The sequence below is a fragment of the Ascaphus truei genome, chromosome 5 (genome assembly GCF_040206685.1).
Source record: "Ascaphus truei isolate aAscTru1 chromosome 5, aAscTru1.hap1, whole genome shotgun sequence".
Lineage (NCBI taxonomy): Eukaryota > Metazoa > Chordata > Amphibia > Anura > Ascaphidae > Ascaphus > Ascaphus truei.
In genome coordinates, this window is record NC_134487.1 from 94,174,443 (window position 1) to 94,198,250 (window position 23,808).

Consider the following 23,808-nt stretch of genomic DNA (forward strand, 5'->3'; position numbering starts at 1 on the left):
TATTTTATTAGCAGACTGACAGAGTTCACAGTGCATTAAGCATGGCAATAAACAAACACAATGTAAATCAAAGGGGATATTTAGCAATGTTTTCTGGCAGCAAATTTGGTGCAAAGATCAAATTACAAATCCTAAGTGGAAGAAGCATTTTCTATGATGATTCTGGAACATTCTTTTGCAACATAATTATTCCAGTAGACTTTAATACAGAACCCATTTAAGAACCTTGTTCAATATGCTATAATGCCATATTCTCCTTTTCTGGTTCATAAAATGTGTCTAAAGTCTTCCAAAGCAAGGTGGAAGTTGGCTTCACAATATATTTATTTGTTTATTTATTTTTGCATTAAATTGCTATAGTGCAAATCATGGCACTTTTGTATGAAACCTCCAATTCAAATCAATGGGAGCTTCCATGTGACAGGGTCCAAATCGGAACAATTGCACTTTAATGAGTAAACCCAATTAAACAGGAGCTTAGGTAATAAACTCAAATATAAATTATGAAGTGGTTTTGGCTGTCTTACTATTACTGTACCAGCTGCTTCTTTTCTCAGCTTACAGAACATGTACAGTATGTTCATAAAGTTAACTTTTTAATAATTACACTAACTAGGCTTTCATTTAAAACTGTAAACCATTTCCACATGCCTGTTCCAGTGTAAAAAACATTACATATGTTTATAAGAAACCCAAGGGATATATATATATATATATATATATATATATATTTACTCGCCCGGGGCGGGTGGATTTAACCCCCGGGCGAGTAACTATTGGCCCAAGCAGCACACGTGTTTTTTTTTAAATTCCCCCGTTCGCGCTGAAATTTCCCTGCTCGCGCTGAAAAAAAAAAAAAAAAAAACTCCCCTACCTGACTCCTGATTGGCGCGCGCTCCAGGCTTTGTGGGCGCGTGGCCAGGCTCTATATGAGCCCGCCCCCAACGAGCGGCCATTCTGCCTGGAGCTCTGTTGGAGGGTAAGTACTCTCCATGCTGCGGCCCCTCTGCTCCTTCCCTGCGATCCCCCTGGTCCCCACATGGCTCCCTACTCCCCACCGCGGAAGCTCTCCTGTCCCCTGCTCCTGTCCCATTCCCCTCCTCCTGTCCCCTGCTCCTGTCCCCTCCTCCTGTCCCCTGTCCCCTCCTCCTGCTCCCTTCCCCTCTTCCTGCACCTGTCCCCTACCCCTCTTCCTGTCCCCTTCCCCTCCTCCTGTCCCCTTCCCCTCGATCCACCGATCGATGTCAGGGGCGGGAGGTCCCCGCTGCTGCAGCCCTGTTGGCTTGTGGGGGGGGGGGCTCGGCCCTCACCACGTGCCTCCCATGCGTCCCCTACCTTCATGATGGCGCAGCCGCCGCATGAGGTGGGGGGATGTCGGCCTGGCCCCCCCCCCCCGCCACGAGCATCATGCCACCGCGGGCTGGGGGGGGAAGAAGCAGCCTGCAGCTTGGCCAGGCACTGTGACATGCCGGCGAGGGGAGCAGGGCAGTGGCGGCCACGGCGGGGCTGACTGTCATGTGGGGCGCCCAGTGGGGGATACCTCGCCACGTGCCTCCCACCCACCCTGCTGATTGGGGGGGGGGATGTCGGCCTGCCCCCCACACGAGCGGGAGATGGGCGCGGGTGGGTGGGGGATTTGCGTGGTGCTGGTCGCGGCCTTTCCTCCCCTGTGTGTGTGTGAGAATGTGTATGTGTGTGTGTTGGAGAATGTGTGTGTGTGTGAATGAATGTATGTGTGTATGGGAGTATGTGTATGTGTGGGACACCAGAGGTCCCCCCCAGTCAGTAACCCCCCCAGTCTGTCACCCCCCCAGTCAGTAACCTTCCCCCCAGTCAGTCAGTCACCCTCCCCTGTCAGTCACCCCCCAGTCAGTGTCAGTCACCCCCCAACCCCAGTCAGTGTCAGTCACCCCCCACCCCCAGTCAGTGTCAGTCACCCCCACCCCCAGTCAGTGTCAGTCACCCCCCACCCCCAGTCAGTGTCAGTCACCCCCCACCCCCAGTCAGTGTCAGTCACCCCCCCACCCCCAGTCAGTGTCAGTCACCCCCCCACCCCCAGTCAGTGTCAGTCACCCCCCCACCCCCAGTCAGTGTCAGTCACCCCCCCACCCCCAGTCAGTGTCAGTCACCCCCCCACCCCCAGTCAGTGTCAGTCACCCCCCCACCCCCAGTCAGTGTCAGTCACCCCCCCACCCCCAGTCAGTGTCAGTCACCCCCCCACCCCCAGTCAGTGTCAGTCACCCCCCCACCCCCAGTCAGTGTCAGTCACCCCTCCACCCCCAGTCAGTGTCAGTCACCCCTCCACCCCCAGTCAGTGTCAGTCACCCCTCCACCCCCAGTCAGTGTCAGTCACCCCCCCACCCCCAGTCAGTGTCAGTCACCCCCCCACCCCCAGTCAGTGTCAGTCACCCCCCCACCCCCAGTCAGTGTCAGTCACCCCCCCACCCCCAGTCAGTGTCAGTCACCCCCCACCCCCAGTCAGTGTCAGTCACTCACCCACCCAGTCACCCCTGCCCCAGCAAACCACTCAACCAGCCAGTCACTCACCCAGCCTCTCTCTCTGTGTATCACCCACCCTCTGTGTGTGTCACCCACCATTTCTCTCCTCTGTCTCCCCCACACTCTCTCTCCCCCCCACACACACTCTCTCCCCCCCACACTCTCTCTCTCCCCCCCCACACTCTCTCTCTCCCCCCCACACTCTCTCTCTCCCCCCCACACTCTCTCTCTCCCCCCCAGACTCTCTCTCTCCCCCCCACATGCTCTCTCTCCCCCCCACACTCTCTCTCTCCCACACTATCTCTCTCTCTCTCCCCCACACTCTCTCTCTCTCCCCCACACGCTCTCTCTTTCTCCCCCACTCTCTCTCTCTCTCCCCCCCACTCACTCTCTTTCCCCAACACTCTCTCTTTCCCCAACACTCTCTCCCCCACACTCTCTCTCCCTCTCTCCCCCACACACTCTCTCTCTCCCCCACACTCTCTCTCTCCCCCCCACTCTCTCTCTCTCCCCCCCCACACTCTCTCTCTCCCCCCCACACTCTCTCTCTCCCCCCCCACACTCTCTCTCTCTCCCCCACACTCTCTCTCCCTCTCTCCCACACACTCTCTCTCTCTCTCTCCCCCACACTCTCTCTCCCCCACACTCTCTCTCCCTCTCTCCCCCACACTCTCTCTCCCTCTCTCCCCCACACTCTCTCTCCCTCTCTCCCCCACACTCTCTCTCCCTCTCTCCCCCACACTCTCTCTCCCTCTCTCCCCCACACTCTCTCTCCCTCTCTCCCCCACACTCTCTCCCCTCACTCTCTCTCTCCCCCACAGTCTCTCTCCCTCTCCCCCACACTCTCTCTCCCCCCCACTCTCTCTCTCTCTCCCCCACACTCTCTCTCTCTTTCTCCCCCACACTCTCTCTCTCTCTCTCCCCCACACTCTCTCTCTCTCTCCCCCACACTCTCTCCCCCACACTCTCTCCCCCTCTCTCCCCCACACTCTCTCTCCCTCTCTCCCCCACACTCTCTCTCCCTCTCTCCCCCACACTCTCTCCCTCTCTCCCCCACACTCTCTCTCCCTCTCCCCAACACTCTCTCTCCCTCTCCCCCACACGCTCTCTCCCTCTTCCCCACACTCTCTCTCTCTCTCTCTCTCTCCCCCACACTCTCTCTCTCTCTCCCCCACACTCTCTCTCTCTGTCACTCCCACACTCTCTCTCTCTGTCACTCACACTCTGGATCTCTTATTTACCCTATATATCTTAACTGCCCTATACTACACCGAAATCTTAACTACCCTATACTGCTTTCTTCCAGATCTGGCTCAAGCTTCACACAGAAGACATCGGAACCCCCCCCTAACCCAGAAGACAGGTAATGAACACCTCCCCAATGTATAACATTGCGGGAATGAGCGTACCTGGACATTGAGGGACTGCGGATCAGGTAAGATCCCAGGTGGGATTGCTGCTTTAGATATTGTGAAGCGGGGACATCCAGACATTGGTTAAGGGGTTCAGCAAACTAGTCATTCACACCTGGCTTTTATTTCTAGATCCGACATTTACACACACACATGTAACAAGGACTAATTGTAGTATAATGTAATACAATAAATACATTTATGTCAAAAACGAATGTTGTTCTGACTAGGAATTTATTAAATGTATTTTATTTATATATTTTATTTTAAAGCGGGGTTGGGGGCGGGACTAGGGGCGGGGTTGGGGGCGGGGTTGGGGGCGGGACTAGGTGGCGAGTAGATTTTTGGGTTGGGCGAGTAGATTTTTGGGTGATTTGTCGAACACTGTATATATATATATATATACATTTGTCACTGCAGCCAGCACACACATATAAAGAGAAACTCCAGATGCTAGTCCCATAGAAGATAATAAAGATGAATATTACCAGTAAGGAGAGACAGCACACACAGATAGAAATTTAAATAAAGGTGTATTGAAACACAAAAACCAACATTTCGGTTCCTGCAAACGGAACCTTCTTCAGGGTTGTACATATATATAACAGTTGATATACATGATTGTGCAAAAATATGGATGCTTTTGAAATGCCATTTTTGCTTGGTCACGTAAAGTGCTTTTCTATGAATAAATCCATCATATTTTACATTCTAAAATTATAATCAACCTTAAAACATCAACAACAAAAAATCTTATCAGTGGCCAAATTGAAATCAGACAAAGTTATGTTCAGGTTTAAAAATATATTGGTACGGTAAACTCAATAAAAATAAAAACCTGCATGTAATAGAGATTGTCAAACCTTAAAATGGTGATAATAAGGTATTATTAATAAAATAATGTTTTGGTACTACTCTATAAACCTATTGGAAATAAGAAAGACTTTAGCAGCATGTTGATTGATATAGTATGTTGCATAAATAGCACTGTATAAACACGTATAGAAAAAAAAGTTACATGTAATAGTTTCCATGGTCATTTTTTCTATTTTACATAGATTTCAGATTTTACAAAACGTCGTTACTATTTTAGTTGTATTTGTTAGTGTTTGTCTGTTTTTGGAGGATTTGCAACTTTCTAATGCAGAGCTTAATCAAGTCTTGTTAAGGGGTCCAAAACGTTAAAATATGTATTTTGTAAATTAAATGTATGCTTTAAGAAAGTACAGTAGCTATAGTAAATAATGATGTACTAATTCATAGAAAATGATGCTCCGCGCTGGTCCTGTCTTTGAAAGTTTGTACACTGAGTTGCTAAACCTCTTGCTGCTGTTGGCCTGGGAGGCCTCCACAACCTCCTACAGAAAAGTGAGCTCCCATAGGGAGACTCATAAAGACAAGAAAAAAAGAAAGGCACACGGAATAAAACGAATTTAATCAAAAAAAGCCCACATGAGTTTAACAATAACAATTAAAAACAATGTCTGTAACAAAATAATTATGAGCATGAAAAATACAATACAAAATATAATACAAAATATGGATAATGTAAACATACAATTATCCTAAATGGACAGTGGTGCCGGAGAGGTCGGTTGTCAGCTGGGTGCAAAACATGGCGTGGGTCCGGAACCAAAATGCTCACTCGCTGAAAAGTGAATTTCAATCCTAAATTATTAGTGTCCAAAGAACTATATATAAATAGTGAAAAAACGTCTTCCCTAAATCGGTCCGGTGCTCTCTATAACAGTCTATTAGGGTAATAAGACAGATTACTCGACATAAAATGGTATGATTCAGGTTTCTGTCTGCTTTATTCCGTCCCAGCAGGGGACTACAATGCTTTCACTGATATACATCAAAAATAAACTCTGCTCAATTGGAGCGCTTACTAGACATGGAGATTTTCCTCTCATGGGCTGGGCGGCTTATCCTCTTGCCAACTACAGTATACAAAATACAGAGCACTCATAACAGGTTTCTGAATTCATAAGGTATGCAAAGAAGAAGGTTTCTGTTACCTTGCAAGGAGAAGGTCCTCTACTGTCTGGCTGCATAATGATATTACATGTACAGATGCAGCAGCCGTTATTTGAACAAATCTCGAAATGGAATTTCGAGATATGCCTGTGATACTCACTAGTTTTGCCGGGGCAGACTAATGGCCCTTCGGATTAACACAGCAGGAGTCCCTGTTCAACTCAGGAGACCCCCTGCTACATTACTGTAATACAAAAAGTACAATTCCTGCGCTCCTACCTTTGTGCATCTGAGGTTGTATTTACCTAATTTTTAGACCTGCTAAGGAACAGATGATTGCTATTATATCCTGATATGTAAAACCATAGAATTCAAAGAGGGTGTACTTTCCTTTTCACACAACTTTATTTCTCTCTGTTAACCTTATACATTCACCTACCATTCAATAGACGGTGATGTCCAGACTGATACTGAGGTATTACATATATATATATATAGTGTAGGTATCTGCGTACGGGTATGCCTTGACGTGGCATGCAGGATTACAAATGCTTTTTCATGAGATTATTATTTTATTTTAGCCTAATTGGTAGGAGCGCAGGAATCATTCTTTTTGTTTTTCTATATGTAAGGCCTATCTTTTTACCTGCAGTAAACTTCTATAGGAAGGAGCATGGTATTATGTACATTTTCTCACAAATATTAGGCAATCCTTTTCCTTGCTGCATGTAACGCCTGTATGCCCGCAGACCTGGCAAGTCCCCAGTACTGAGGTGGGTAAGGGTATAAAATGCACCCACAGCAGTGAGGGCATGCCCGGAGTGTGGTTGTTGCATTGCAGGGCCTGGTGAGTAAGGGTTAACGTTATACTTGCTGAGTCCGGGGCGCCAGAGGTCGGAATGTATTGTCCAAGAGCCTGAGTCCAGGGATTCGAGAGAGCAGCGTAGTGATGTCCGAAAGCCAGAGTTCAAGGGCAGGAGAAGGAAGCGTAGTCAAAGTCCAAAGCAGAGTTCAAGTTCAAACCAAGGGAATCAAAACAGGGGCAGGGACAGGAACCAGAGCTGAAACAGATAAGGGTGCTGGGCATAGATACTGCACACACAGGAGCTACAGGAAAGCTATGCAGAGCAAGGAAAGAGAGGACAGACTGGGGTTATAAAGGAGGGAGGACAAATAGCAGGAAGGGGTGGAGCAGGGGTTTGTCTGGGAGCTTGCAGGGATAGGTGTGAGAGAGCAGGGTAGGAGACAGGGAGGTAATCTAGGGTAATAGCCTGCAAGCTCCGGGGGGCGGAGTCAGTACCTGGGGAGGGTTGGTAAGTAGAGCTGGTGCGCGCACCCTCTGTAACACAGTCGCGCGCGACGCGCGAGTACCAGAGCGTGGAAGAAGGATCGCAGAGGAGGTGCTCGGCTGGAGAGTATGAGAGGGGGAAGGAGCGGAGGAACCAGGTAAGGAGACGGAGGTACGCCGAGGGGAGTGAGTCTCCTGATGGGAGTCCAGGGACGAGGAACGAGTGCGCACAGTGAGGGGACTGCGCATGCGCGCAGACCGCGAACCGGAGCGTGACCGCGCTGCAAGGGAATGAGGCAGAGATCGGGAAGGCAAGGAAAGGGGAGGGTTAGCTGGAGGAACCAAGGTGATGAGTACACGCTTGGCAGAGCGGGTCCCCCGATCCGTTACACTGCATACTCCCAAAGGGCATTTTAAATATAGTATCTCTGAAACGTCATAGGGGTAGGTTTATTGGCTCATCTGCTTTACATAGCAGTTACAGAGCCCCTACCAATTAGTGCAGGTATAATACACCCCAGTCTGGAGATCACCTCTATTGAATGGTAGGTGAATGTATAAGGCTGACAGAGAGAAATATGTGTAAGTTTTATTATATCCACACCAGGGAAATTGTGCACACAGTTTGCCTTTATAGTAAGGTAACCATGATACTGGCTTTAGTCAGATTTTAATTGCACTACTCACATAAACTTATGATTATTTAACCCTTTCAGGGCTTTCACACTTTTTTCACCAGTCCATGGGACAACTATTACATATATATATATATACAGGCATACCCCTCATTAACGTACGCAATGGGACCGGAGCATGTATGTAAAGCGAAAATGTACTTAAAGTGTAGCACTACCTTTTCCCCACTTATCGATGCATGTACTGTACTGCAATAGTCATATACGTGCAGAACTGATGTAAATAACGCATTTGTAACAGGCTCTATAGTCTCCCCGCTTGCGCACAACTTCGGTACAGGTAGGGAACTGGTATTGCTTTTCAGGACGTGCTGACAGGCGCATGCGCGAGCTGCCGTTTACCTATTGGGCGATATGTCCTTACTCGCGAGTGTACTTAAAGTGAGTGTCCTTAAACCGGGGTATGCCTGTATATAGTGTAGGTACCTGCGTACGGGTTTGCCTTGATGTGACATGCAGGCTTACAAATGCTTTGGCCAAAGAGTTTAATAAAATACCCTTTTTCATGAGATTATTATTTTATTTTAGCCTAATTGTTAGGAGCGCAGGAATCGTTCTTTTTGTTTTTCTATATGTAAGGCCTATCTTTTACCTGCAGCAAACTTCTATAGGGAGGAGCGCAGTATTAAGTACAGTATCTCACATACATTACTATAATGTTAAAATTTTAATAAAACCCCCGCGATCGCCTGTGAGAGATGTGCAGTTAGAGTGACTGATTCAGCCTCTTACTGCGCATCTATTACAGGCAGGCAGACCCCGGTAGGACTCATACAGCAGGGACCCCTGCTGTGTTAATCCGATGGGCCATTATGTCTGCAACTGGCCATCTCAGGTCCACCACGCGGCATAACGCAAGATGTACCCAGGTAAATGTTCGAATAACGGCCGCTGCATCTATATATATATAGATATAGGGGGCTATGCACTAAGCTCAATGGCTTTGCGTTTTGATTTGGACAAAAAACAGGTTCGTTAAAAAGTGATACCGGGGACGCGATGCACTAAGGCCTTGAGTCCATTTTTTAACGTACCTGCTCAAAATAGCTCAGAACAGCCACAACGTACGTGTTGCTTTTTTTCCCCCTGCTAGCGTTCTGAACCTTTCCGTTCGCTAGCTGATAGAAAAAAAAGCTGCATGTAACATTTGCATGGAGATTTGCCATCTCCATGCAAGACTGTTACAGGCGATCAAACACTAAATAAATACATTTTAATAATAGTGTACATGAGCAGGGGGTCTCCGGAGCTGAACCGCATTGGTTTCAGGTCCGAGGACCCCCTACTTCAGGAGATATAGGCCCCATTATGGGGTGCCGGTATCCCCTGCAGTTTAAAGCTCCCGCGTCACGTGACCGGGTTATTTACATTCTGCAGGGGATCCCGGCACCCCATAAAGGGGCCTGTATCTCCTGAAGTAGGGGTCCTCGGTCCTGAAACCAATGCGGTTAAGCTCAGCAGACGCCCTGCACATCTACTCTAGTATTAAAACACACATAACAATAAACAATAATTCATTACCGTAGCGGCTATACGCTATGGTAATGAAGCAGCATTAATGTATTTTAAATAATAGTGTGCGGGAGCAGGGGGTCCCCTGAGCTGAACCGCATTGATTTCTGCCTCAGAGACCCCCTGCTTCCCGAGTTACAGGCCCCGGTATGGGGCATCGGGTGCCAGTGCCGCCGCCATCTTTATAGCGTCAAAGACACGACGTGGGCTCTATAAAGATGGCGTCCGCACTGGCACCGATGCCCCAAACCGGGGCCTGTAACTCGGGAAGCAGGGGGTCTCTGATGCAGAAATCAATGCGGTTCAGCTCAGGGGACCCCCTGCTCCCGTACACTATTAATAAAAATACATTAATGCAGCTTCATTACCTTAGCGGATAGCCACTAAGGCAATGAAGGGGTTAAGGCACATTAGCATGTTTATTGGGGACAATTGCCCCCAATAAACAACACACATCCCCCCCGCCCCCTAACACATACAGTACTGTAATGGGCAAAATTACTATTATCCACATATGGATAATAATGCATTTGCCCATTTTAAATACATATAAGTTACAATAAATACACTGAAAACATTTAACACTGATGTTTTACAGGCACCCACGATGAAGGCCATCTTCATCCTCATCTTCATTCTGCCCATGCCCCTCCGGTGCTGCAAAACATGCACAACAATCACAATAGCCAATGTAATGTTCCCTAACCCCTTAATCATCATAGTGGTTATTAACCGCTACAGTCATTAAGGGGTTAACCCACCCTCACCCACTACCCACAAGGGAGGCCAACCCACATACCCTTGGGGCCAATACACCCTCCCCCCCAACACATACAGTACAATAATGTGCAAAATAACTATTATCCAGATATGGATAATATATTATATTCCCATTATGAAACACATAAATCATGCATAAATCAAAACATGAATTTTTAATCTTAAAATCACATATAAGCCAACAAATCAGCAGCTCCACAAATGTATGTGTACATGATGCAATGAATCTGTGTATCATGTAACACTATGCAAAATATATGTAACAATAAAATACACTATGAACAATGTCCCCTAACCACCAATTCCATCATGAAAATCAATTAGAAACTAACCAACATCAATACAATTAGCATCAATCAATTAATCCATTTCCTCAAATAATTAAAATACAATACAAATCAATTATACAATTCCCTATTCAATTGCTAAAGCCAAACCATTGCCAAAACAATTCTAATTTAAAGTAACCACCATCATTCTAATCTAACTACCATAAAGAAGCCATTAACTAAATACAAGTTACATTAGTCACAACAATGACAAAATAAAGATGCTAAATACATTATCCATACATGAAAAGAACCTAAACATGAGCGAAACAATTAATTATTATTCCTGTATGTCTATCCATACAGATAGATAAACATAACATACAGGGGCAATAATAGAGCATAAAATACAAAGCATTTACATACAAAATGCACATACAATACACCCATTCAGTGTCCGTGAATGTATGTATATACATAGATACATTAACGTGCATTAAATGGGACTGAAATAATAAAATGCATAAATCAAAAATCATAAAAACCTGTAAAAGTAAAAATAATATACTTTTCTTTTGTTTACTCATCATTAGATGTGCACTCACCGAAATCCAAGCGACCCGGAAGCACAGGAACCAATTCACAGGTAAGCCATAAAATAAAAAACCATAACAAATCCACGTCTGTGTCTTCTTTCTTCTTTGGGGTCTTCTGGGGTCTTCTTTCGTCTTCTTCCGGCTTCTTCCATCTTCTTACGCCACGCCCTTCTTCTCTTCTTAGGAGGGGAGATGTTCCCTCCTCGGCGACTAGCTTCAAAATGAGGTGACATAGGCTTTTATAGGCCTATGACATCACATTTTGCTCAAATGTTTCCCACGGTCCTGATTGGGCCGTGAAAAACGTGTGATTTGGCCGAGCAAAAAAAAAATGATGACATAATTTAAAGGCAATGAAAGCACAGCCAATCATAATCGCTTTGCTTCAATTGCCTTTAAGATGACGTCATTAAAAGAAACATGGCTGGTCTCACATGGTACGGTAGCCAATCAGAGCGTGGGAACTCCATCCCATCTCTGATTGGCTCTAGTAGACCATGTGACAGAGGCTTGGGGGAGAACGGATTTGACATATTTGAAAGCCTGTCACATGGTGCTAGAGCCAATCAGAGTTGGGATGTATTTCCCATGCTCTGATTAGCTACCGTACCATGTGAGACCGGCCATGTTTCTTTTAATGACGTCATCTTAAAGGCAATTGAAGCAAAGCCATTCTTATTGGCTGTGCTTTCATTGCCTTTAAATGACGTCATCATTTTTTTTTTGCTCGGCCAAATCACATGTTTTTCACGGCCCAATCAGGACCGTGGGAAACATTTGAGCAAAATGTGACGTCATAGGCCTATAAAAGCCTATGTCGCCTCATTTTGAAGCTATTCGCCGAGGAGGGAACATCTCCCCTCCTAAGAAGAGAAAAAGGGCGTGGCGTAAGAAGATGGAAGAAGACGGAAGAAGACGGAAGAAGACGGAAGAAGACGGAAGAAGCCGGAGAAGACCTCAAAAGACCCCAAAGAAGAAAAGAAGACCCCAAGACAGACGGGAAGGATTACAAATAGAAGAAAAAGACACAGACGTGGATTTGTTATGGTTTTTTATTTTATGGCTTACCTGTGGATTGGTTCCTGTGCTTCCGGGTCGCTTGGATTTCGGAGAGTGGACATCTAATGGTGAGTAAACAAAAGAAAAGTTTATTATTTTTAATTTTACAGGTTTTTATGATTTTTCATTCATGTCTTTTATTTTTCAGTCCCATTTAATGCCCGTTAATGTATCTATGTATATACATACATTCACGGACACTGAATTGGTGTATTCTATGTGACTTTTGTATGGAAATGCATTGTTTTTTATGCTGTATTATTGCCCTTGTATTTTATGTATATCTATCTCTATGGATAGACATACAGGGATAATAATTGATTGGTTTGCTAATGTTTATGTTCTTTTCATGTATGGCTAATGTATTTATCAGCTTTATTTTGTAATTGTTGTGAATAATGTAATTTGTAATTAGTTACAGGTTAATTGTAATGGCTTCTTTATGGTACTTAGATTAGAATGATGGTGGTTACTTTAAATTAGAATTGTTTTGGCAATGGTTTGGCTTTAGGAATTAAATAAGGAATTGTATAATTGATTTGTATTGTATTGTAATTGTTTGAGGAAATGGATTAATTGATTGATGCTAATTCTATTGATGTTGCTTAGTTTATAATTGATTTTCATTATGGCATTGGTGGTTAGGGGACATTGTTCATATTGTATTTTATTGTTACATATATTTTGCATAGTGTTACATGATGCACAGATTAATTGCATCATGTACACACTCTATGCAATTGTGTGACATTTCATATACATTTGTGTAGCTGCAGTTTGTTTTTTTTATATTTACAATGGCTGCTGGATTTATTTTAACATGCAATGTGGTGATTTTAAGATTAAAAATGCATGTTTTGATTTATGCATGTTTTATGTGTTTAATAATGGGCATGTTTAATAATGGGCAAATAATTTATTATCCATATCTGGATAATAGTTATTTGGCACATTATTGTACTGTAGGTGTTGGGGCGGGGTGTATGTATCCTCGGGTATCTCACGGGTATCAGGCTGGTGGTTCCACGGGTGACACCTGCGGGGAAGAACCGGTGGCCTCACATCCGTGGGGGCACCGCGGACCTGTAGTGTGTGGGGAAGAACCGGTGGTCCCACATCCGTGGGGGCACCGCGGACCTGTAGTGAGGACTCGTGAGTCCCCAGACCCCCGTGAGAACCACCGAGGCCCTGCAGACACCTGTGGGTCTGACCAGGGGCTCCCAGATATCCGCGGGCCTACCGTGGGGACCCAATTGTGGCCCACGGTGTCCCGCGGAGACCACCTGGGGGCCATGGTGCTTGGCGGGACCCACCAACAGACCTCCAGAACCTGTGTGAAACAAGTTGCTGGTACCCTGTAGGTCTGTCAGGTGGCCCGCCAGGCCCGCCGGAGACTCGCGCGGGGCTGGGGTATTAACCCTGTATGTAAAAGGATAAATCATGTATTTATGGGGGGGCACAGGGGTGGGTTATGTATTTAATAAATAGAATGATGTTTATTGTGGGGCAGTGTTTGTTTTTATTGTGGGTACTGGGGGTGAGGGGAGGGTGTATTGGCCCCAAGGGTATGTGGGTAGGCCACCCTTGTGGGTAGTGGGTGAGGGTGGTTAGGCCTCATGGGGTGGGAGGTTAGTGGGGGAGGGTATGTAGGCCTCCCGAGTGGTGGGTTAGGGTGGGTTAACCCCTTAATGACTGTAGCGGTTAATAACCGCTATGGTGATTAAGGGGTTAGGGGACATTACATTGGCTATTGTAATTGTTGTGCATGTTTTGCAGCACCGGAGGGGCATGGGCAGAATGAAGATGAGGATGAAGACGGCCTTCATCGTGGGTGCCTGTAAAAGGTAAGTGTAATATGTTTTGACTGTATTTATTGAATGTTATATGTATTTAAAATGGCCAAATGCATTATTATCCATATTTGGATAATAGTAATTTTGCCCATTACTGTATTGTATGTGTTAGGGTGATGTATTTAATTATAATTATTGTTTATTATTTTTGGAGGTGCAACATTGGTACCGCAGGCCCACGGGTATTCCGGGACTCCCGCGGGGACCCCAGCTAGGTGAGCCGGGGACACCCGGACACCCGCGGGGTCAGCCGGAGACACCCGCGCGACCCCCGGGCTCCCTCGGGGACCCCCGCAGGTTCAGCCGGGGACACCCGCCGGCATGCTGTATGGGTTTTGCGCATGCAAAAATAAAAAGCAAGAATTTTTTCTAAGTCCAGATTTCTTTGCGTCTACTCTGACCTGACGTATTCTGATCAACGCAACTTTCGCGTACGCTAAGGTTGCATTGCTTAGTGCATCCCACTTAAGGGCAGAATTTAACACAAACAGGGTTGAGATCGAGCAAAGTTGGACTTAGAAAAAATTCCTGAAAAAGTCATTTTTAGATTGCAAAGTGCCTGTTTGCGTTGCTTAGTGAATCGGGTTGAGCAAAAAATCACGTTCGAAGAGCACTTTGCGGTCTAAAAGTGACTTAACGGAGCTTAGTACATAGCCCCCATACATCTCTGCTGTATATGCATGGAGTATAGTTATATATATTATATATTTAAATGCATGTATACACTGTATATAGCTATAGATAGAGAGAAACAGATATCTGGTTTATTGAAAAAATAAAACATTCATATTTGTTTTAGCCATTGACACCCGTTCACATTTACCATTTATTGAGATAACTAAATATTTTATTATTATTGTGCCCATATTTAAGTATTTTTATTTTAAATGAGTAATAAGTATTTTCATTGTCAATATTGTTTATATACTTTTTAATTTAATGTTAACACTAATTAACCGCTCACAATCTCAGAGTAATTTGCCAGCCTCTTCTGTTTCACTTAAACTGATTCACTACACAGGCTAATAATTAGGATTGCTTGCGGTCACACTACATTTCTGCAATCAATTAAAGGTAAGATTGCATTTATAAAGTGCAAGATCAATTAGGGACAAGCGCAGTGATTAGGCTATTTAAGTAAAAAGCATGTCTCAGCATATAGCTGTGAACGCTAAAAAGTAGATTAAGTAAATAGTCCCCATGATGTCTAGGCTTTTTATAATGTTTGTGACTAGGATGGTCTTGTGGTGATATTTAAGACATGTTGATGTATATTTTAGTACTTTAGATCTTCCCTACAAAGAGTTAGGAAAATCTATTAAAGCTAGTGCACATATATTGATTTATAAATAGTTGATATAATATGTAGCTACATTTATTTATGTAAGGTCAGTTTCAATCTAACCTATATATAGTGAATAGTTACACAATCAATCTGCAGTGCAGTCCCAGGGTAAAATGCAGTGGTACTCTTTTTTTACTAGCTACAAAGCTTTTACAGCAGATAAAAGAGAATTCTAAGCTAAATATTGATAAAATAATGACATTGCTACTGTTGCCATGACACCGGATGGTGAAAAAAATTAAATGATACAATGTAATCTAGCAGAACAAGTACATTTCCATGTGATACTTGTTAATAGGCCTCAATGATTATTTACACTGCATTTTAATCAACAACATATTATCAAAGGGAATAGCCACCACATACCTTCTCAAAGTGCATAAGAAATGATAGGCATAATAGGCTATTGTACAGTTTGTAATTGTTCTTTCATGGTATGGCCTAGAAGATACAGTACAGTAGCTAGATGTGCATTATGTGGAAGATTTTGATTTGCAAGTGATTTCCAAATTATCTTTTGTTGATGTGCAAGTTTGTCCCATTTCATAAATTAATTTAAAAAAATTAGCAATAATAATTTTTTGCCAACAAATGTACAATGTTCGGTCGATATTTAGCATAAACGGTTACATTTCACCATTTTAAAAACACAAAGGTCACATGACCAATGTCATCTGGCAAATTTTGTGGGGCGAAACTTGTTTTCCTTTTTACACTAAAAAAGTTTGCAAAAAATGCAAAGTGTTCTGCAGTTTTTCTGAACTTTTGTGAAATGCTTTCACATCTAAATCTTTTACAATGAATTTTGACTTTGAAAATGCTGACACTGTGTCAAGTACTGCACAGTATAATAGGGGAAAAAATGATGTAGCCCCCTTTCCTTGAGACTAAGGAGTGGCTCAGGGAGTAAAGACACTGACTGGCACCGCGTTTGACGCAGGGGAATCTGGTTCAATTCCCGGTGTTGGCTCCTTGTGACCTTGGGCAAGTCACCTTATCTCCCTGTGCCTCAGGCACCAAAAACATAGATTGTAAGCTCCACCGGTCAGGGACCTGTGCCTGCAAAAATGTCTCTGAAAAGCGCTACATAAAACTAGCAGCGCTATACAAGAACATGCTATTATTATTACACGTGCTGATGATTAACTGTGTGGCTTACAGGAGGCCTAGGTCTCCGTCGCTGGGAGCCTGGGGTGGTCTCGTTCCTCTAGTTACAGCGCCTCCACCAGGGAGGGATCCTAGAGCAGCTGGATAACCCCCCAAAGGAACCAATACTATATATTACTACACCACACATATATCAACACAATACTGACACTCTATACAGCTACTGGGGGAAGCTGTGGGGAATCGGGGCCTAGCTAGGACCTAAGGGGAGATCTGGCCTAGTCCAGAGGAGCACTGCTCCCTGGTCACTACCTTCTCTTCCTGTGTCCCTGCTCCGACTTAGCTCGCAGGCTGCTTCGCGCCATACCTCTCTGCTCCTTGCTGTTAATGCTGCAGCCTTATTGCCAGTGTTGCCTCACATGTGCAACCGGCCCTAGAGGAGCCTGGGACTTTTAGTCCCCTATGGCTTTTGCGGAGCCACCTTACATAACCGCTGCAGCTCTCTGCCATTGAGCATGCTCATGGCCTCAGTCGCACATGTGTGAAACCTCAAAATGGTGGCACCCGCTTGCCGAGTACGCTGCTGAGCACCGGAGTGGTACCATTAACTGCACAAAGCATCTATCAGAGCAGCACTCACCTGGCTGGGTCCCACTGCAGCCTCACCCCTGTTCCTGCACCCACCATGGAGGTAAACGGAGGTCGGGGCAATATCCTCCCCATGGTGGAGACTCCAACGTCCCCACTTGGGAACACACTTTTTCACAAGTTATATAATAAAAATGCCTGTAAATATATACAACTTAACGGGTATGATAACTTTAAATGATATTAAACACTTTAGTGAGCAAGGTTATTATAGAGGCAAACCATCTCATGAGACAGCTGCTGAGACTCATAGCGAGATGCCCCTAAGGAGCCATATGCTACTCTAGTGGGAGGGCATCTCACTCGCTGACTCCTGCGAGTCTCTTCTTCAGTGACTTCTTCATGGGAAAGGCTATCTATCATGTGCTTGAGGCCCTGACCCACTCCTCAGGGGTGAACCAGTCTCTACAAAGTCTCTTTGAGGGACAAAACTCAGGCTTCTGGGGTCAAGGGACGGCTTGCTGATGCCACTGGGGAGGGTACTTGGGGCACTGGCCCATTACCTGATGCTTCCTCGGGTGGTGCCCACCAGTCTTCTTTGAAGTTGGTGGAGGTCCCTTCCAAAGGTTCTTGGGTTGGTTCTGTTACTGAAGCTGTAGTCTCAATGGACTCTTCTGGCTCACTGGCCACTTCTGTTGACCCTGGTTCGGGGTCACTGTCCCCCACTTGCGGATTGGGCAGCAAGTGATTGCGGTGCCAGACCTTTACCCTTCAATCCGCGTCTTGGATTCTGTAGACAGGGAGGCCTGGCATCTGGGACTCTACTTCAAAGAGGCCAGCACTCCACTAGCTTGTGTTTGCCGGGGATTCCTAGATTCCTCAGGAGAATGGGGTCTCCGGGCCAAAGTTCCCAAAAGTGGACCTTGTGTTCATATCTCCGCTCTGTGAAGGCTATCTTGGAGCCGTCTCACATATTTGTAGTTAGTCATGTTGGATACCTCATCAGTAGATACCCTGAGATGGATGTCCACAGGCAGTCGTGCCTCTCGCCCAACATTGTGAAGTGATGTGTGAACTCTGTTTATTCGTGCCTGGTGCAATAGTACGCATACACTAGTACTTCAACGTGCTTGCTCCATTTGCCTTTCTGAGAGCCCGGTAGGCTGCCTAGCATGTCAAGCAGGGTTCGATTGAACCTCTGGCAGAGCGTTTCCCTCTGGATGGTATGGAGTGGTCCGAGACTTCTTGATGTTGAGCAAGTTGAGAAGCTCCTTGATCAACTTGCTCTTGAAGTCTCTCTCTTGGTCAGAGTACATCCGATTCGGCAACATGTAGTGGATGAAATACTTCTCCCACAGCACCTTGGCCACGGTGAGAGCTTTCTGATCCTTGGTTGGGGAAGCTTGGTCATATCGGGTGTAGTGATTACTTCCAGGACGTTCCCGATGCCCTTTGAGTCTGTCTCAATACAGAGAAAGTCCATGCAGACTAGGTCCATGGGACCGGAGCTCTTTAGGTGGCCAATGGGGCTGCACGTGTGGGCAGTATTTTCCTCTGTATACACCACTGGTAATTTCTACAGTGGTGCTCTACTGCCTCCCTCATTTTGGGCCAGAAGAACCGGTCTCTCACTAGGCTGAATGTCTTGTCTATGACCAGATGTCCATGCTCATCATGCAGTGATCATAGAACCTGGTACTCAAAGCATCGGGGCAGTACCAGTTGTCTCCTATCGGGGTGGTTATGGAACGGGATGATCCTGTAGAGGAAACCATGCTCCATGCGGAACTTGTCCCATTCCCTCATGATGGCCGCCACTGTGGGCCTCATACAGTAAACAGTGATAACTCACTTATTGCCAAAAAAGCCTACTGCTATTCATTAAGCCTTGATAAGTCGGCGATAAGAGAGCTTTTTGTAAAAAAAAATTGCCGGAAAAAAAAATCCGATGCAATAATTCGATGAAATAAAAATGCATTTACAGGCAACTTCATTACCTTAGCAGCTAAGTGTATCACCCCAGGCTCTCCGTGGCAAAGACTTAGGCTCCTGTGAGCCGACAGGTAGAAAAGCAGCATCGGTAGTTCCTTTGCCGGAAAAAAAATGCCAAACGCGCGGCGGGAAGCTACTTATTGCCAGTTTGTCAAACTCGTGCTATTCTAGTAGCCCCAATTAGCTTATCGAAGCTAATCGCCGCTCTAGAATAGCTATTTCCTCTCCAAATCGTTTCGCTGGAAAAGTTGATAAGAAGGTGGTGAGAAGCTGCCGATAAGCAGTGAGACGGAACTTAGGGAAAAAAATAATTTTTCCTGCATCGGATTGATGCCGGGAGACTCTGCACCTGATATCCATTAATATCAGCACCTGAGACCCCGGCATCAATCCGATGCAATAAAAATGCATTTACAGGCAACTTCATTACCTTAGCGGCTAACCGCTAAAGGCAATGAAAGGGTTAAGGGACAACAGAAGCTTTATTGGGGGAAGAGGGTGAGTGAAGGGGGTACTTGGCCTTTCACTCACTCCCTCTGCCCCCAATAAACATTACAATATATACTGTAATAAGCACCAATACATAACTCAAATACTGTACCCCCACATAAAAGCCTAATTTATTTATTTTAACACAGGATTGACAACATAGGCCGGCGGGGGTCCAGGGGCCCCACAGGGGTCCTCGAGTGGTTTATGTGGGTGTACGGGGGTCCTTGGGTGGTCCCCGCAGGTCCGCATTGACCTAAAGTACCAACCCTGTAGTAAAATAAATAAAAATTGCATACTTTTCAATAAATACACCTCCCTCCCTCCATCAAGAACATCATACAGTACAGTAATGGGTAAAATAACTATTATCCAGGTATGGATAATAGCTCAGTTGTCCATTATTAAAGAAAACATTAGCCAGACAGCAAAAATAAAGTAAATAAAAACTGTTCCACTTACCCCTGGCATCATGAAGGGCGTCCTCGTCCGCATACTGCAGGGTCATGTCATCCGTTGCCAGAATGAATACATACAAAAATACAATCTAATGGCCCCTAACCCTTTAATCGCCATAGTGGTTAATAACCGCTACAGTAATTACCAACAATATCCAATGCATTCCAAACAATGACCAAATAAACAAAAATAAACAAGTAAACACAACAAAATTATAACCAATCAATTAATCAAATATCAAATTAACACCAGAATTAACTATTCCAACACCAAAACAAAACAATCAATAAATAAAAAAAATCTCCACATAAACAACATCATTGAAAATCAAAACACCAAAAATTAACCACTATTAAAATGCAAACATCAAAGAAAACCCAGAAATAAACATTTAAAAACACCACCAAAAACACCATAATACAACATGAAAACGCAAAATAAATAGCATTGAAATTAAAAACAAATGAGCCACATTACAAATAAAACACATAAAAGCAACCATTTTGCAAAACAACAATTGCTTCTTACTGTATTTATATATAGCCCTAAAGGGCTATACATACATAAGCAATGAATGTAAAAAAAAAAAAAATACCAAAAAAAATACAGTAATAAAAACTGTAAAATAAAAATACCTGTAGCCAGGTCCTCCGGTCCCCCCCACCCCTCAGTCCGTCGGTTCCCCCCTTACCTCCGCTGAGTGTCGGGAAGCTGCGGGGGTGGGCGCATCGCCGGGGGCTCCCGACAGTATCTTGCTTAGGGCACCGCCATCTTGAGTGAGGCTTGCACATGCGCAGTGAGCACAGTGTGCGGTGGCCCTCAGACAGCTCGAGCATGCGCAGTACCAAGCGGGCGAAGCTCAGCAATTCAGGGTAGGCTCTTGGCAGGGACTACAAGTCCCATGAGCCTTAGGGACGACCACCTGACGCCAGGGGACAAATGGGATGGCTAGGATCTCGGCTGAGAGGATGCAGTCATCAGACATTGGGACCATGTTAGTCAGTGGGTGTCAGGAAGGGATAGGGGACAGAGGGGTCTGTGTAGAGAGGCAAGTAGCCTTTGCACTAGGACAGAGAACCCCCTAGGCCCCAGATAGGTCCTGAGACACTAAGTAAGTTTGTGGCTGCTTTAGAGACAGTCCCTAGTGTAGAGACCATAGCCCTTTAGCATAGTGGTGAGTGGGAGGGACACAGCGGATGCTGCATTCCCTAAAGAGAGGTCTGGGACCAGGTCTTGCAAGAGAGAGAGAGAGAGATTATCCGGGTGGGACCACCCTTGAGGGACGTCGCTGAGGACATCAAGGATCGGCGGATCCTTTTTGACATATCTGCGGGCCTGGGTGCTGGAGCGCCAAGCAGGTATTGTAACTAAGTGCACCAACATACCGGTTCATCACAGGCGCTGATCACGCCTATAGGGGTGGGCTCTTTGGGGACACTATTGGGATAAGTGACCAATGGGACTTCTCTCGTACTGTGGTCACGGTGTTGTGACATGATTTGGGTTATGCCTTGGTGGGGCGTGGGTATGGTGTTCTTATTCATTATAGAGTGGTAAGAGATAAATATATGTTCAGTAAAGACCTTTCTGTTTTATTGTATTGTATTGTATTGTATGTCTTTATTTATATAGCGCCATTAGTGTACATAGCGCTTCACAGTAGTAATACATGTGGTAATCAAATAAATAACAGATAATATAAATAACAGATCATGGGAATAAGTGCTTTAGACATAAAAGTAACATTTCGGAAGAGGAGTCCCTGCCCCGAGGAGCTTACAGTCTAATTGGTAGGTAGGGAGAACGTACAGAGACAGTAGGAGGGAGTTCTGGTAAGTGCGTCTGCAGGGGGCCAAGCATTATGTATCATGTTTAGAATATCCACAGTGCTATTCATATGCTTCTTTAAGCAAGTGTGTCTTAAGGTGGGTCTTAAAGGTGGATAGAGAGGGTGCTAGTCGGGTACTGAGGGGAAGGGCATTCCAGAGGTGTGGGGCAGTCAGTGAAAAAGGTTTAAGGCGGAAGAGGGCTTTAGATACAAAGGGGGTAGAAAGAAGACATCCTTGAGAAGAACGCAAGAGTCTGGATGGTGCATACCGAGAAATTAGGGATGAGATGTAAGGAGGGGCAGAATAATGTAAAGCTTTAAAAGTGAGGAGAAGAATGGAGTGTGAGATGCGGGATTTGATCGGAAGCCAGGAGAGGGATTTCAGGAGGGGAGATGCTGAGACAGATCTAGGAAAGAGTAGAGTGATTCTGGCAGCAGCATTTAGGATAGATTGTAGGGGAGACAGGTGAGAGGCAGGAAGGCCGGACAGCAGGAGGTTACAGTAATCAAGACGGGAGAGAATGAGGGCCTGAGTCAGAGTTTTAGCAGTCGAACAACAGAGGAAAGGGCGTATCTTAGTTATATTGCGGAGGAAAAAGCGACAAGTTTTAGAAATGTTTTGAATGTGAGGGGCGAATGTGAGAGAAGAGTCGAATGTGACCCCTAGGCAGCGTGCTTGGGCTACTGGGTGAATGATTGTAGTTCCAACAGTAATGTGGAAGGAGGTAGTAGGGCCAGGTTTGGGAGGAAGTATGAGGAGCTCTGTTTTAGCCATGTTGAGTTTAAGGCGTTTGGTTTGTACAGCAGGTGTAAGGTCAGGTGTTGAAAAGTATATTTGTGTGTCGTCGGCATAGAGGTGATAATTAAACCCAAAAGATGTTATTAGGTCACCTAGAGAGAGTGTGTACAGAGAAAAGAGAAGAGGTCCCAGGACAGAGCCCTGGGGTACCCCCACAGAGAGATCAATAGAGGAGGAGGAGGTGTTAGCAGAAGAGACACTAAAAGTACGATGGGAGAGGTAGGATGAGATCCAGGATAGAGCTTTGTTCCGAATACCAAGAGTATGGAGAATGTGGAGGAGAAGAGGGTGGTCCACTGTGTCAAATGCTGCAGAGAGGTCGAGTAATATGAGCAGAGTGTAATGACCTCTGTCTTTGGCAGCATGGAGGTCGTCAGTTATTTTAGTGAGGGCTGTTTCGGTGGAGTGAGCAGTGCGGAAGCCAGATTGTAGAGGGTCTAGGAGAGAATAGGTGTTGAGAAAATGGAGCAAGCGAGAGAATACAAGACGTTCAAGTAGTTTAGAGGCAAAAGGCAGGAGGGAGACAGGTCGATAGTTAGAAAGACAGGTAGGGTCAAGCTTGCTGTTTTTGAGTAATGGTATGACTGTTGCATGTTTGAAGGAGGATGGAAAGGTTCCAGAGCAGAGGGAGGAGTTAAAAATGTGTGTAAGCGTAGGGATTATAGTAGGAGCTAGAGGTTTTAGGAGATGGGAGGGAATGGGGTCAAGAGGGCAAGTGGTAGAGGGAGAAGAGGAGATCAACAGCGACACATCCTCCTCTGAGACAGTGGAAAAAGACTCAAGGAAGGCAGGAGGAGAGTTAGGAAGAGGTGTAGGATGGGGGGTAGAAACAGAGGGGATGTTCTGCCGTATAGATTCCACCTTTTCCTTAAAATAGTCAGCAAAGTCCTGAGCGGAGATGGAGGAAGGAGAGGCAGCTGAGGGTGGTTTGAGTAGAGTATCAAAGACAGAGAACAGTCGGCGTGGGTTAGACTTGTGCATGTTGATTAGTGCAGAAAAGTAGGCTTGTTTAGCTTGCGAGAGGGCAGAGTTGAAACAGGATAGCATAAATTTGTAGTGAAGGAAGTCTGCGAGAGTGTGAGACTTCCTCCAGAGGCGTTCAGAGGAACGAGTGGAGGAACGCAGCATGCGCGTGTGGGAATTTAGCCAGGGTCTAGGGTTAGAAGGGCGAGGGCGGCAGAGAGAAAGCGGGGCATGTAGATCAAGAGAAGGGCGAGGGCGGCAGAGAGAAAGCGGGGCATGTAGATCAAGAGACGAG

At 45.5% G+C, this 23,808-nt stretch overlaps 1 protein-coding gene across 1 annotated transcript in view; it reads right to left on the reverse strand.

The window, feature by feature from the left end:
• Positions 1-23,808, reverse strand: part of TRHDE (thyrotropin releasing hormone degrading enzyme) — a 930,657-nt gene that overhangs the window by 163,078 nt on the left and 743,771 nt on the right. The window lies entirely within an intron of this gene.